This window comes from Micromys minutus (genome assembly GCF_963924665.1).
Source record: "Micromys minutus genome assembly, chromosome: 20".
In the NCBI taxonomy this organism is placed as follows: domain Eukaryota; kingdom Metazoa; phylum Chordata; class Mammalia; order Rodentia; family Muridae; genus Micromys; species Micromys minutus.
In genome coordinates this window covers 29,932,883-29,944,969 of record NC_137955.1, presented here as the reverse complement: position 1 = coordinate 29,944,969, position 12,087 = coordinate 29,932,883, and positions in this window count along the sequence as shown.

Below are 12,087 nucleotides of genomic sequence, written 5' to 3'. Positions count from 1 at the left end.
CCAAGGTGAAGATTATAACTACAGTAGAACTACTGTTTAGTTTTGGGGGATGAAAATAATAAAAAATATATGTACATAGAAAGGATTAGAAGACAGGAATAGGAGAAAATAATTGTGTCAGATATTCAAGCCATTAGTTCTTCATATTAATAGGCAATAGTTACTGATATCTACATAGAATGAATAGCCATTATACTGACAGTACTACAGAATAAAAACTTCTTTCTTAAAGATACATACCTTGTATTTAATTTTTTGAACACCTGGTCATAATTGATTTTAATTTTTATTCTTAGCAGCTATCAAAATATTTGAATATGCAAAAACCTGTAGGTTGTGTAGTAAGTGAGAACTAATAAAATGGAAAGTTATCTAGAGGTGAGTATATCAGACAAAATAGTCAAAGTACTGTCTTCATATTTTCATCTCATATTTCAAGCAAATTTTAATTCTCATTGAGTTTGATTGTCTGGATAAAGTATATAATATAGAGAAGAAAAGAACTGAGCCTAAATTTCTCTACGGAGTCATCACAATCCCTTTCAAAATCTCTGTACAACACTTCAGGGAACATTGGTAATGTGATTAGGAACTCTGTGCACATGTACAGAACATACAAAGACTACATTATATTTTAAAAAGTAACTATTAGAAAATAGCACTATATTTTGTATATTATTAGAGAATCTCAGGAGCAGGAGATTACATAGAAATCATTGACACAACAGTCAGAAAAAATGCAAAAATCAAAAAGATTCTAACCCACAACATCCAGGAAAACCAGGACAAATTGAGAAGACCAAACCTATGGATAATGGGTATAAAAAAAGAGTGAAGTTTGCCAAATGAAAGTCCCAGTAAATATGTTCATCAAAATTATAAAAGGAAACTTTCCTGACCTAGGAAAAGAAATGATCAAGAACATACAGAAAGCCTACAGAACCCAAAAATGCCTGGATAAAAAAAAAATTTCTCAACAAATAATAGTCAAAACAATAAATGTTCAAAACAAAGAAATAAAACTAAAAGCAGTAAGAGAAAAAGGGCAGGTAGCATATAAAGGCAGACCTATCAGAATTGCACCACTTTTCAACAGAGACTGTAAAAGCTAGAAGATCCAAGACTGACATCATACAGACACTAAAGGAGCACAAGTTTCAACCCAGGATACTATATTCAGCAAAACTCTCGATCACTATAGATGGAGAAACCAAGATATTCCAGGATAAAGACAAATGTATACAATATCTGTCCACAAAGCAAGCCCTAAAAAGGATAATAGATGAAAAATTCCATCACAAAGAGGGAAACTTCACACTAGGAAAATCAAGAAACTAATCCACTTGCAACACCCAAGGAAGAAAAGCACACAAATATAACTCTACCTCTAACAACAAAAAAATTGCAGGAAACAATAATCACTATTCCTTAATATTCTTTAACATCGATGGACTCAATTCTTCAATAAAAAGATATACCCTATCAAACTGGATACATAAACATTATGCCACATTTTACTGCATACAGGAAACTCATCTCAGCAACAAAGACAGGCACTACCTCAGAGTGAAAGGTTGGAAAAAATAAAACTTTCCAAGCAAATGGTACAAAGAAGAAAGCTGGAGTTGCCATCTTAATATCTGATAAAATAGATTTTCAAGCAAAAGTCATCAAAAAAAAAAAAAAAAAAAAAAAAAAGGCAAGGGAGGACACATTTTCCACATCACAGAAAAAAAAATCTGTCAAGATAAACTTTCAATCCTGAACATCTATGCTCTAAATACATGAGCATGACATTCATAAAAGAAACTCTATTAAAGCTCAGAGCATATATTATACCACACACAATATTACAGAGACTTCAATACCCCATTCTCATCAATGATCAAATCATGGAAGCAGAAACTTAACAAAGACACTGCAAAACTAACAGAAGTGATAAGCCAAATGGATTTAAGAGACGTTTATAGAATATTTCATCATAAAACAAAAGAATAGTAAAAAATTGGCCTCAACAGATACAAGAAGACCAAAATGATCCCATGCACCCTATCTGATCACCATGGCCTAGGGCTGTTCTTCAGTAATAACCAAAGCTCACAAACACATGGAAGCTGAACAATGCTCTACTCAATGATAGGTTGGTCAAAAAGAAATGAAGAAAGAAATCAAAGACTTTTTAAAATTTAATGAAAATGAAGGCACAACATACCCAAATATATGGGATACAATGAAATCAGTGCTAAGAAAAAAAAAAAAAAACTCATAGCTCTGAGTGCCTACAAAAACAAACTAGAGACAACATACACTAACAACTTGACAGCACAACTGGAAGCTCTAGAACAAAAAGAAGCAGATACACCCAAGAAGAATAGACAACAGGAAATAATCCAACTCAGAGCTGAAATCAAGTATATAAAAACAAAAAAATCTATACAAATAATCAACAAAACAATAGCTGGTTATATTAGAAATTCACTGAGATGGATAAACCCTTAGCCTGACTAACCAGAGGTTACAGAGAAAGTATAGAAATCGACAAAATCAGAAATGAAAGGGAAGACATAACAAGAGAATCTGAGCAAATTGAAGAAATAATCAGATCATACTACAAAAGCCTGTACTCAACAAAACTAGATAATCTAGAGAAAATGGACAATTTTCTAGACAGATACCAGGTACCAAAGTTAAATCAGCATCAGATATACCATCTAAACATCCCCATAACTACTAAAGTAATAGAAGCAGTCATCAAAAATCTTCCAACCAAAAAAAAAATGGGGGGGGGGGCAGGACCTGATGTGTTTAGTGCAGAATTCTATCACACCTCATAGAAGAACTAAGACCAATACTCTCCAAACTATTCCATAAAAGAGAACAGGGGAAAAACTACCAAACTCATTTTTAAGCAAAAATTATGCCTACTTTTAAACCACACACAGAATCTAAAAAGAAAAAGAACACTGGACTAATTTCCCTCACGAACATTCATGCAAAAATACTCAATAAAATTCTTGCAAACAGAATCCAAGAGCACATCTAATCAATCATTCACCAAGATCAAGTAGGGTTCATCCCAGGCATGCAAGGAAGGCTCAATATATAGAAATCTATCAATCTCATTCACTATATAAACAAACTCAAAGAAAAAAGCCACTTGATTATTTCTCTACATGCTAAGAAAGCATTTGACAAATTTTAACACCCCATTATGTTAAAAGTATTTCAAAGGTTAAATATTCAAGGCTCATACTTAAACATACTAAAAGCAATATACAGGAAACCAGTAGCCAACAACACAGTAAATGGTGAAAAACTTGAACCAATCCCACTAAAATCATGAACTAGACATGCCTGTTCATTCTCTTCCTTCCTATTCAACATAGTACTGGAAGTACTAATCAGAGCAATAAGACAAGAAAAAGAGGTTAAAGGGATACAAATTAGAAAGGAAAAAGTCAAAATATTACAATTTACAGATAATATGAAAGTATACTTAAGTGACCCCAAAAGTCCCACCAGGGAACTATTACAGCTGATAAACACCTTCAGCAAAGTCGCTGGATATAAAATTAAATGAAACAAATCAATAGCCTTTCTCTACTCAAAGGACAAATGGGCAGAGAAAAAATTTAGAGATTTGACAACCTTCTCAATAGACACAAAAAATAAAAAACTCCTTGGTGTGACCGTAACCAAGCAAGTAAAGGATCTGTACAACAAGAACTTCAAGTCTCTGAAGAAAGAAATTGAAGAAGACATCAGAAGATGGAGAGATCTAACATGTTCATGAATTGGAAGGATCAACATAGTAAAAATGGCCATCTTGCCTTCGGCCATCAACAAATTCAATAAAATCCCCATTAAAATTGCAAGTCAATTCCTCATAGAGTTGGAAAGAGCAATTTGCAAATTCATTTGGAATAATAAAAAGCCCAGGATTGCAAAACCATTCTCAACAATAAAAAAAGTTCTTGGGGAATGACCATTCCAGATCTCAAGTTGTATTACAGATCAATTGGGATAAAAAAAAAATACCTACAAGGTATTGGTACAGAGACAGGCAGGTAGAGTAATGGATTAGATTCAGAAATCCAAAATGAACCTACATACCTATGGTACTTAATCTTTGGCAAAAAAAGCTAAAAGCATTCAACAGAAAAAAAGGCAGCATCTTCTACAAATGATGCTTGTTCACCTGGCAGTCAGCATGCAGAAGAATTCAATTCAATTGTTTCATATCTCCTTATACAAAGCTGGTCCAAGTGGATCAGAGCTGTTCACTTAATACCAGGTATGCTGGAAATAATAGAAAAGAAAGTGGGGAAGAGCTTAGAACACCTAAGCATAGGGGAATTTTTCCTGGAGAGAACACCAATTGTTCTAAGATCAAGAATCGAGAATTGAGACTTCATAAAATTGCAAAGCTTCTGTAAGCCAAAGGACACTGTCAAAAGGTAAAAAGGGCAACCAACAGATTGGGAAAAGGTCTTTACCAATCCTACATCTGATAGAGGGCCAGTATCCAATATATACAATGAACACAAGAAGTTAGAATCTAGAGAATCAAATAATCCTATTAAAAATTGGGGAGCAGAGCTAATAGCAGAAAAGCACCTAAAGAAATGCTGAGCATCCCTAGTCATCAGGGAAATGCAAATCTAAACAACCCTAAGATTCCACCTCACACCTCAGAATAACTAAGATAAAAACCTCGGGTGGCAGCAGATGCTGGCAAGAGTGTGGAGAAAGCAGAACACTCCTCTACTGTCTGTGGGATTGTAAACTTATTCAACCACTCTTGAAGTCAGTCTGGTGGTAGCTCACAAAATTGGATATAGTATTACCTGAGGACCCAGCTGCACCACTCCTGGGAACATACCCAAAATTATCTCCAACATCTAACAAGGACACACGTTTAACAATGTTCATAGAAGCTTTATTATAATAGCTAGAAGCTGGAAAGAACCCAGATGTTATTAAAGAGAGGAATGGATACAGAAATTGTGGTATGTGTACACAATGGAGTACTATTTAGCTATTAAAAACAACAAGTTCATGAAAGTCCTAGGCAAATGGATGGAACTTGAAGCTATCATCCTGAGAGATGTATCCCAGTCACAAAAGAGCATTTATAGTATGTACTCACTCATAAGCAGATACTAGCCCTATCTCCACACCAAAAAATGCTTGGAATACTCAACAAATCATCCACAGAACTTATGAAGTTCAAAAAGAAGGAAGATCAGAATGTGGATGCCTCAGTCCTTCTTAAATGGGAGAACACAACAGGGGAGAAAATACAAGGTCAAATAGAGCAGCAGAGATTGAAGAAAAGATATACAGAGACTTCCTCACCTGGAGAACTACCCCATATGAAGCTACCAAACCCAAGCACTATTGCTTTTGCCAAGAAGTGTTTACTAGCAGGAACCAGATATTGATGTCTCCTCAGAGGCTCTCCCAGAGTCATATAGATACAGATGAGGATGCTTGCAGCTAAACATTAGACTGAATTCGGGGACCCCAATGAAAGAACTACAGAAATGACTGAAAGAGCTGAAAGGTTTTCAACCTCATGAGAAAAACAACATCGTCAACCAGCCAAGGAACTGAGGTGGAGAGGGTGATTGGGAGAGGGAGCACCTTCATGGAAACAAGTTGAGGATGAGGAGGGAGGGAAGGGGGGTAATAACATTTGAAATGTAAATACAGAGAATATACAAAACAATTGAAAAAAGAAAAAAGAAAATGTAGTGACAAAATGAAGGCACAATGGCTCATGCCTCTAATTCCATAAATGTAACAGAAATTATGTAATTGTACTGTAATACCAAGATAAAATAATTAATTTTTAACGTATGCTTACAAGTGTACAATCAATACGTGAATCAAATTTCTGTTACTATCAGGAATAAGTTAGAAATTCAAAGGAGAGATCAACTCTGACTATGGTTTTAGAGTGAAGTTTGTGATCAACTCAACACACTATTTTTGAGCCACCGAGAGTTAAAAATACCATGCTAGGAAACATGATGGAGAAAACTAATTATATTACAGTAACAAAGAAGCTAACAGAACAATATATAAAGTGGCCAACAAGATATAGTCATGAAGTACATGTTCCCAGTGACATATGTCTTTAACTAGGCCCTTCCTCTGAGTGGCCTCAATTTAAGTCACCATCTGTTAATTAATGTGGTACTTATATATGAGCCTTCATACTCCAAAAGCCTCTCAATTTTTTATTCCACCAGCTAACAAGATACAATTTCACAATTGCAAACTAAAAGAAAATATTTATAAATTATATGTTTAATAAAGCAGTTTACTTAAACTGAATTAAACTTTTTTTTACTTTCATTGTTCTAAATTCTCAATATTTAGCAATAAAAATTCCAGTAGAACACTGGATAAAAATTCAGAGGTAATTAATCAGACAAAACATACATATAACCAATAATGCATAAAATCATACACAGGTGAATGCTCACAGCTAACCACTGGACTGAGAATGGGGTCTACAAAGGAGGAGTTTGAGAAAGGACTGAAGGAGCTGAAGGGGTTTGCAACCACATGAGCAGAACACCAACCAAAGTGTACACATGGAAGGATCCATGGCTCCAGTTGCACATGGAGTCTTACCAGGCATCAATGAGAGAAGCAGCCCTTGGTCCTGTGAAGGCTCAATGCCCCAGTGCAGGGGAATGCCAGAGCAAGGAGGAAGAGAGTTTGTGGGTGGGTGAGTGGGAGAGCACTCTCATAGAGATAGGGGAGAGAGGATGGGATAGGGAAATTCTGAACCAGAAACAGGGAACGGAGATAACCTTTGAAATATAAGTAAAAAAAAATCCAATAAAAAAATTACAAGAAAAATATTTTTAAAAGAGAATGAATTTGGTAGTGTTACTTAGGAGGCGGGAAGAGAGGGAGAAGAAGAAGGAGAGGGAGAGGGAGAGGTGGAGGGAGGGAGGGAGGGAGAGAGAGAGAGAGAGAGAGAGAGAGAGAGAGAGAGGGAGGCAAGGGGACAATAAAGAAAGGGGAGATGGAGAGAGGGAAAGGCTGTTAGTTAATGGTTTGGTCAGACATTTTCAAACTTCAATTTCATGTCCTCTAAATAACTGTGTATTAATGCTACTGCTACAATGAAATATATTAACAGTGTAACCATCATCTTTAATAGTATAACTGTACTGAATCTATAGAGCTGCCCTAAAGACTGATTTGTGATGACATGAATCCTGAAATGCCTGCCATGTGGGAATTTTTCAATGTATGGGTGTTTATAAAGGCTTTCATCATAAAATCTGACCTATAATTACAGATTGGTGTTTAAAATGTGGCATCATATCATAGAGCCTTTGCCTAGAAACACATTTGAATATCTGAAATAATTTCAGAATTTTTAAATAGGTTACCTTTAAATTTAAAATCAGTTAAAATGTAAATGTTAAAGCATACAACCAGAAAGGTCTTTGTAGAGAGAAAAGAAAGAAAACATAAACTTTAAAGCTAGAAATAGATATTACACACTGCACAAGCCATGAACTCAGCATTCCCCAAAGAGTGCTTAGTGAAATATAATCCTCGAAACGTCTGTAGGGGCTCAGTCACAGGGTCAAGTCATGTCACAGAATATCGCAAGCATTATGCTCCTTTGGGGGAATTTGAAACACAAATACTATAGAATAGAGTCTTGGAAATCCTGTAGTTTATAAAAAAAATGTTTCTGTTAATGACCCATGTTTTCCACACCTGCTTAAATGAAGAACATGTGTTTATAAACAACCACACGTAAACACCTTTGTGGGAAGTAGCTCCATTAGTTTTTAATTCTCATATTAAGCTTATTGAAGAGAGAATGATTTGAAATGATTACTATCACCAGCCCTTGTAAAAAAAATATTGTCAGTGCTCGGCGTTGAAGTCCTGCTAACTTCCATCAAACTGGCAGCTGTCTGCCATCTCCACGTCTTTCTTGCTTGGGTACCAACGCAATTCCCCAGAGGTGTTGATCTGTTTTCTATTCTTCCACCCCTGAGCCTGGCAACAGAATCAGAATAAAAGAAAGTATCTGTACCACAGAAACCCCATTATTTATAGCTCTCCAGTCATAGGAGATTGATTCTCCCTTTAAAATATTGATTCTATCTACAGTCCCTCTTGTGATGAACAACAAATAGAAATTTGACTACTAGTTTAGGTGAATCACTTAGACTTACTAGAGTAGCTAACATCCCTAATATATTAACTTACTGTCATGTTACTGTTATGCATCAAGCCACCACTAACTTGGATTCCTAAACAAAGAGAGAGTAACAGGAGTTGCAGTCCTCTGTGAGTCAAAGGAGAATAAGGAATGAAGGTACAGTCCCTGTCTTCCAGATTTTTACATGGAAATTTTAACTTCCAATATTAAATAATTAGGAGAACAGACCTATGAGAAGGCATTAGACCATGAAAATCAAGACCATTAATAAAATTACAATCCAATAAGAGCATATCTAGCAGATAACCTTGCTTATCTTACTATGTGAAGATTCAAAAAGACCATGGATATAGAAATAGGACTTCAGAAGATGCCAAATTTTCTCATCCTTGATCTTTCTGTTTCCATTCTCTAAAATTGGAAAAGAAAATTCTAATCTATAAGAAATATAGTCTATGGTATTTTTATAACAGCCTAAACATGCTGAGTTTAACCTTTTTAACCTCTCCTCACACACAGATAAACCTATTTATCAGCAATAGCTGTAAGTCATCGTTTTCCTAAATTGACAGATAAGACACACAGGAGGGGTAGGTATGGGTAAGCAACTGCTTCTCTATGTTCTTCCATAAACAACCATCCTAGAGGATTTTTATGATGAGACAATGATATAGTGGAAGGCAGAAGTGTGACAGCCCTGTCTAATCCAACAATTCGGGTTATACCATACACATTACAGTTCAAGCAGTGGTAAAGAATCTCGAAGAGAAGAACTCTAAGTCACATCGGAAATTATACAGTTCCATAAGAGCTGCAGTCTTGATGTCTGTCTGGTCTCTATTGCTATAATAAAAGCATGAAGAAAAACAACTTGGAGAAGAAAGGGTTTACTTGACTTATGAATCCTGCTCACAGTGGGTTAAAAGAAGCCAAGACTAAGAACACAAGGCAGAAAGCTGTAGGCAGGAATTGTAGCAGAAGGTATAAATAAATCATACTAAATGGCTTGATCTTCAAGGCTTGGTTTTTCTATTGTGTTGCTTTTTGTTTGTTTGTTTGTTTGTTTGTTTTTGCAGCATGACCCCCAGCCAATTCAGAGGCTGAAAGGTGAGTTTAATTCTTCCAGTCTGCATTCATACCATTTTAATGACATGCAAGTAATAATAGTGTTAGTTTTAGCTTAAGGGAACAAGCAAGATAATGAACACAATTAGGAAACAAACAAGTCAATAAACAAAATTCCATAATCACTATTTCTAAGGGCTTGTAAAAAGGACCAGGAGTATTTGAGCCTACTTCCCTGTCCTAGGCCAAAGTCATACCCTTGTCTGAAACCGACTTCTTTGTTCTAGCCTAAAGTTAGATTCCTCTCACAGCTTACTACCCTGTCTTAACCCAAAGTCAAGTTATTGCCTGAATCCCAGGACTGGTACTACTCACATTGGGCTGGGCCCTCTCACATTAATCATTAATTAAGTAATGTCCCCACAGACTTGTTTATTGGTCAATTTAACAGGTGATTAATACTTCCCAGAAAAGCTAGTTTTGTGTAAATTTGACAAATACCCAGCACACCCTTGAACAGATATGTTTACAGCAAATACATTTCTCCTGGTTCCAGAGTCAGGCAGAGCCCACATATACTTTACAGGTGCCCCCATCTAGTTATTTAGTATAGTATTCCCTGAAAAACCCACAACCTTTTGTATAAAGAAATTTATATAAAGCTTTTCAGAGACAGCACTTTTTGGCTGAAAGACATATATACTAAGACAAAAAGGTATGTGTACCTTGCCATTACTGCCTAGGTTATAAAGGTTTAAGAATGTGAAAATAAAAGGTGACTTTAAATAGGATTTCCTTTGTAAAAATTCAGAATTTGAGACACATAGGAATCTCTCTGCCTTAAAATTTTTTAAGACCATCTGGACATGAATAACTCGGTGACCTGCTTTAGAATCAACAGAATGGGCCTGTATTTGGCCTGCTTTCTACTTTCTAGGACAGGTTTTCTACAATTCCCCAATCATACATATTTCCTTCTCTACCTTTCCTGCTCCATTTTAAAGAACTCAACAAAATTACATCCTGTGACTATTACCCTTAACAACCCTTCTATTCATATATGGACAGAATTTTGTTGTTTTCTGTACTTTACATAATCCCAATATCTCTGAAGTCTAAAATACAGTACCTTTGTCCACGTAATTCCTTGAATACTCTTGTGGACATTCTATATTTTGCTTTATATCCTCACTGTCTAACGTATTCTTTTAAATCATACTCATTTATAATATATCAGACCTCCATGAGAGATACCTCTTATTGTTAAACCCATTTTGTCAGCCAGAGTGAGTGAGACAAACTGCTTAATACTTCAACAAGTTTTACAAAGAGTCTGAAGAATTTTAGTATATGCTCTTGGGCTACACTTGTTTCTGACAATCTTATTTTGACTTGAGGGACTAAAAATTATAGCTGTTTTCGTTCTCAATTCATTAAGTGTAGCTCTCTCATATTTTCTATAAATTCTGCTTAGGAACTGGGAAGATTTTCATTAATTCCTTTCTTTCTTGACACTATACACAATTAGGAAAATCCAGCTGACTCTACATTCTGCCTAGGGATCTCCTTAGGCCAATCTACAAGTTTATTAGACACCCTTTCCATCTTCCAAGTTTCTGCAGGCAATGATCTGGTCAATTATTTTGTGAGAACTCTATGTCCCTCATTTTTCCAGGTTCTAATTACAGTTCCTTTACCAAGCGTCTATTCCTGAGTAATGATTTGAAACGTTTCCAAAGGTCATAAAATCAGAACCACAATATTCAAGTTGTTATTTTACATATATAATCACCGTGCCTTCTGCCAATCATCGATTTGTGTCTTAGGGATCTGTTCTCACCTCAGACACCATAGCTCAGCATGATGAAGTTGGAGGATTGCTCAATAGTACTCCCAAGAGTCTAGATGGCTCCACTTGCCTAAAGTATCCTCACTATCAAGTCAGGAATTTAGTTGTATATGGTATTGATTATTCTCTCTTATCTCTGAGATTAGTAGAAGATTAACTCAACTCCTATTTGCCATGATTTGCACACATATCAAGTATCACCTCAGACATGTTGTCATGATAAAGCCAATTCTAGTTGAAGGCAAAGGGACAGAAGTAACCAAGACTTCTTTAACCATAGGTTTTGGAATGCTAATCCACCCCTCCTGTTTGTGAAAAGCTATACAAAAGGTGATGTGACCAGACAAGATATCTTAGAGACTGTTTGTAGAAACATGAAATATTGGACGCATTGCTTACAAAAAAAGTATGAAGCAGAAAGTATAAAGTTTCATATCTTCTCGAATGTCTATGTGCATTAAAATGGCAATGCTGATCCTTTACATATTAAAGTAAAATTTTAACCTAATGTTTAATCTGATTATGTGTGCCATGCATTATATAGCAATGAATCAAAAAACAGAGAAACTATTGAACGAATTCACCCAGTCTGTAACCAAATCATCTGAGTAATTTGATATTTTCTTGAAATTATTTAATATGTCATAAATACTCATGAGTTAGCATATAATGATTATATATCCTGATATCCTTAGTATTTTAAATATGAACTTTCACTAAAAATTGTAAGTACTTCCAGTAGCATAATAGTTAATTACTGCTCAGGGCTTCACTCTCCTTCTTTTATTATTGTATGTCTACAGCAATTATTAGTCTCTTTCTTCTTTTTCAAAAACCATATTAGTGTGTGTGTGTGTGTGTGTGTGTGTGTGTGTGTGTGTGTGTGTGTGTGGTGCATGTTTGGATCTGTGGGTGAGTATAGTCATGGGTCACATTGAGAGTTACTTATCCCTTCTCATCCTGG